The sequence below is a fragment of the Sardina pilchardus genome, chromosome 11 (genome assembly GCF_963854185.1).
Source record: "Sardina pilchardus chromosome 11, fSarPil1.1, whole genome shotgun sequence".
Classification (NCBI taxonomy): Eukaryota; Metazoa; Chordata; class Actinopteri; order Clupeiformes; family Clupeidae; genus Sardina; species Sardina pilchardus.
This window is the reverse complement of record NC_085004.1, coordinates 29,970,504-29,975,503: the sequence shown is the minus strand read 5'-3', so window position 1 is coordinate 29,975,503 and position 5,000 is coordinate 29,970,504. Positions and strand designations below refer to the sequence as shown.

The window sequence follows — 5,000 nt, the reverse complement described above, 5'->3', positions numbered from 1 at the left end:
ACTTGAAATTAGCAAATAATTAACGTTTCAGCACGACAGCATTTCTCTAGGCTAATAAATCCTGATTAAAGAGTTTGAAATCGGAGGCTGGTGGCGGAAGACAAAATTTACAAATCTGTCACACGCTTTCATGAATATTGCAATGAAGAGGCCGTCTGACATATCAGGTGCGAAAAAAAACCTAATGAAGTTAATTCCGATTTAAACAGCAGTTTTACGAGGTAACTTGTGCCTCGTTTAGGATTTTTATGGCTAATTCCTCCCTCCTCACAATTAATAAAGCCGCTCTCACGCTGAGTCCGACAATAAATGAGTTTAATACAGAGCCGGCTAATCTAATTATGCAGTTCGTATTAATAAGTGAATCATATGGTGTTCCTACTGATCTGAAGTGGCGTGAATGAGCCAGTGTAAATTTACCCATAATCCTCTCTTTTTTCTGTTGCCCTTCCTCTCTCTCTCTCTCTCTCTCACTCTCTGTCTGTCTGTCTCTTATTTGCTCTCTCACTCTCTCTCTCTCTCTTTCTCTCTCTCTCTCTCTCTCTCTCTCTCTCTCTCTCTCTCTCTCTCTCTCTCTCATTTTCTCTGTTTTATCTGCGCTGGATATCCAGCAATGAAAACATTATGTTAGCTCTCCACACCCAGGTTTTTTAGGAGCTCCCATTAGCCAGGGGCTATGGATTTCACTGCCCTCATTTTAATCATCCCGTTTGCTCGCCGTTCACTTGCTCCGTGATTTCTGCCAGTTCTCGCTGCTGCTGCAGCCGCCGCCTCCGCCTCTGCCGCCTCCGCCGACAAGGAGACACCGGTGCTGCAGCCTTGGCACGGCCAACTGGCCGAGTTGGCACGCACAGAGGGCACGGGCGTTCTAGGTCAAGGGCTGTGGCGCGATAATGTCCTTCCACTACCCGCGGCGAGAGCTGGGAGATAGACAGGGGAGGGGCCGGGTAATGATGGCAGCCCAAGGTGCTCGGGCCTCTATTCCCCCCGGACTCTGCCAAGTCTGCAGCATGGGGTCCGGCAGGGGATGAAAACAAATTTGACACCGGGAGAGATTATTTTAACGCCAAACTGTGAGATAATCTGCTCACGTGCGCGCGGCCCTCCCGCTCTCGGGCTCATGAGGGATGGGGCCGTTGCATGACGCTGTCAGGGTGCATTGCGCTCCCATCTCCTAAAGAATGACTACTTCATTTGAAGACGTGCCATCAATTTGCACACTTGGCTGGGCGCTTAAGCTGCCTGGCACTCTCTCTATGAATTGTTAAATACAGTTCATTAAGTGGGTTCAGAGATGTGGTATTGTTTCACAGGGGGATTGCAGAGGAAGAAGGGTCTGCAGTTGAAGTGTACATGTACACAGGCAGCCTAAGCACACACACACACACACACACACACACACACACACATACACACACACACACACACACACACACGGATCCATTATCAGAGGCCGAAAGAAGATGCATACAATAGCGGGCCATGCTAATCACATATGCTTCGGCAGCTGTACAAACAAGCACAGCTTGTCCGCAACCACGAAAAGCAAGCTAAAGGTGCATGTTTTTTGCCGATGGGGTGCTGTTTCCTTAAGCAAGCCCTAGCCCTCAATTTTAATCAGCCAATAAATTGTTTCCTGCAATTACAGGAAACCGAAAATGATCGTTCAAAAAAACTGCTCTGGGCGCTAATTGAAAATGTAAATTCAGTGCAAAGTTCAGAGTGCAAAACCCGACGGTGGATGATCACAAGAAGTGGGCTGTGTGCAGGGCGAGGGGGGGGGGGGGGCTGATGGGCGGGGATCGTAGTTGAAGAGGAGGGAGCGATTCAAGAATCAGCCACATTTCTTATTCATGGACCCGATGAGACTGGGCCTCCAGCACAACAAGGCCCGTCTTCAATGGAGTGCGAGTGAGACAAAGCACTTCTTTTGTATTACACAGTAAATCAAGCGGTATTATTTTACCTCTAAAATATTCAGTCTCTCAGGCACTTTTACCCCAGTCTCCAGCCATCAGTCAAACTGCTGAGGCATGAGAGAGAGGGATGCACGGAGAGAGAGAGAGAGAGAGAGAGAGAGAGAGAGAGAGAGAGGCAGTGAGTGGAGCTGACTCCATCCTCCTGTAACATGTGTCTACAGCAATCTTGTTAGAAAACGCAACAGATCTGTGCCGGGGCTCTGTAACAGTATTTGTCAGCTGGAGTTAATAATTTATTCGGCAGGCTGGCTGGGAGGGCAGCTCTGCCTGTGTGGTGTGCTCCGCTCGTGGAGAGGAGTGCTGGGCTTGTGCGCGGCCGGGCACCCACACCCCACCGCCCCCACCGCCCCCCCCCCCAACTCTCTCCTACCCCCCACCACTCTGCACTCCCCCGTCAAACATTAGAATCCTCTGGGGTCCGACCAGAAGAGAACCGGTTAATCGCTCTGCACAGCAACTGCAATACCAAGGGGGATCTAAGAAAAGGCAGGTATTACTATTGCTATTGTATGCTCTGGTAATGCTATCTGATCTAAAAAAGTGTTAAAAAAAGATAGAGAGAAATTTCCAGTAAAAAGTGCAGGCAGCAGAGGCAAAACCCAGTAAACAAACAAACTACAGCAACACATGTAAGTAAACACACAAACACAAAACAATGATCAGATTATGTCTCAACACAAGGCTAAACCACTCAGCTAATCAACAAGAGAAACTCAGCTAGCCTTTTCCTCTGTTACAAAAAGAGCGCATTGGAGAAGCAAGGGGTGGGCTGGGATGGGTCTTAGGGAGTGTTGGCAGAGCGTCTTTGGAGGGGTGGGGGTCATGGGTTGAAAAAAGGCCCTATATATAGCTGACAATATTGCAGTACATTTAAAGGGATTAAGAGTTCAGTTCTCTGTGTGGCGTCTCATGTGGCTCCCGGAATGCTTTGACTCATGAATTGTTGCCACTGATAATGTTTCATCACGCAACAACCTCCTTTTAATTGGTTAGCATTCGAGGAGCCTCAGCCATCTTCACCACCCCCTCCCCACCCTCACCCCCCTCGGCCCCCTCCCCAGCCCTAGTGCTGCTCAGCTTGGCCTCAGAGGTCTCATGACCGAGGCCATGTGTCTGTGGATATCCCATTTCCTCCACCAGCGTAACAAGCTCCGACTCTCTGCCCGCTGTCCCAGACTACAGCAAGCCCTCGCCGCACACACAGCTGACCTTTTATAGACAATGGTGATAAGTAAGTAGGTAACGCCCCTCTAGCACACATGCAAGCACACACACACACACACACACACACACACACACACACACACATGAGCACACAACCACACTCAACCCATCAGAACCCACACCCGCTGGCCTCCCTAAGCACAGGTCATTTCAGGAGGAAAATATTAGCCTAGTTTTCCATCAACACCAAAAGTGAAATATAATGTATGTATGTTCTGTATATATAATATACATTAACAGTGAGAGAGACAGAGGAGTAATTGCATAGACCTCCCCCAAGTTAAAAGCACAAGAGGCTCATTGTTCACGCTCATAATGATGGGAAAGCTGAAAATGGCAAAAGCTAGCTTATGACAGGGCTTCAAGTTTCCATGGGCAACAGCACACACGCACGACACATACACACACGCATACATGTACAGTACGCACACACACACATGCTCATGGACACACACATGCACTGGCCCACGTGCATAGGCATACACGCAGAGGCACACTTCAATACAGGGCACTAATGTGGAAGAGAAGAAAGTCTACAATGAGTCTGTCAATAGTTCCAGAAAGTTTCCGCTTTAATTTTAAAACGCCTGGTTCAGAAATAGACTTGGGAACGCAGGATGAAATTATCAACACATTAAGTCATGTAAGTTTATAGAGCATTTGGCTAAAATATCACCAAGCACTACAAGGACCAAAATCCCAGACAATGCTATTCCTTTTGCATTGCATGAAACAAATTGCAGTTGTGGTTCTCCCAAAGAATAATAGCTCTGCATTAGTATCATTGCCACTTGGCATAAAAACAGGAAAAAATCCAGCAAACAGCTTTTAATTTAGATAATATCTCTTTCCATCATTATAATATGGTCAAATCTTCATTTAGCCATTAAAACCGTATAAAAAATGTAATGTGTTTTCTTACTGCTTTAAGAAATTTCATGTAATTGCACCAAGGCTAAGGCAAAGATAACCTAATAAAACAAAATCTAACTGAAAACAAATTGTCCAGAATTTATCATCTCCTTGTACTATTTTAGCGACTCTACAAAACTCTAGGAAACAAATACACCATTCTTTGAATAAATCTACACATTAAGTGTTCTTCCTCTCAAACATTTCCAAAACGGTTCATTCAGGCAGTATAGAGTCCATATGAAGCCAATTAGCTAATTTAATAACAGCAAGGATGTAGCAAAGTTGCTCTGACACCGTAGTTAGGAGGAAACAAGAGAGACTGATAGAGACAGACTCTCTCTCTCTCTCCCTCTCTCACCTTCCGCAGGTGATAACGGAGGTTACTGAGGTATAATCACACGGTGTTCCCTGACTCCCAACTGCTACATTACTGACACCGTTTAGCACAATAAAATTATCACCCTCCATTGTGCCTATGCCCCCTCACAGAAGAGCTAAATATCCTACCTACATAATCTCTCTCTCTCTCTCTCTCTCTCTCCCTCCCTCTCTCTCTCTCTCTCTCCCTCCCTCTCTCACTCTCTCTATCTCTCATTCTCTCTCCCCCTCTCCCCCTCTCAGTCAACACTCCACTCTACTTCACAGGGACTCTGGGGCAGCCAGTGCTACACAGGACTTGAGTAAATGAAAATCAATACAGAGCAACTGCATATTCCCACCCTTAGCACTTCCAAAATGGAGTTAGCGCAAAAAAAAAAGCAAGCGAGTACCACGGAGAGGAACAATATGAACTCATAATACTGGCTCTGAATAAGCTGTGAACCTCCTGTGAACCACACAGCGCTTGGCACTTCAAATGACAAGTCTAATTTTATTCCATTT

The 5,000-nt window shown here is 46.5% G+C and overlaps 1 protein-coding gene across 11 annotated transcripts in view; it reads right to left on the bottom strand.

Moving 5' to 3' along the window:
- The window catches only part of sox6 (SRY-box transcription factor 6), a 176,537-nt gene that overhangs the window by 116,062 nt on the left and 55,475 nt on the right, over positions 1–5,000 (bottom strand). The gene's annotated exons all lie outside the window — the stretch shown is intronic.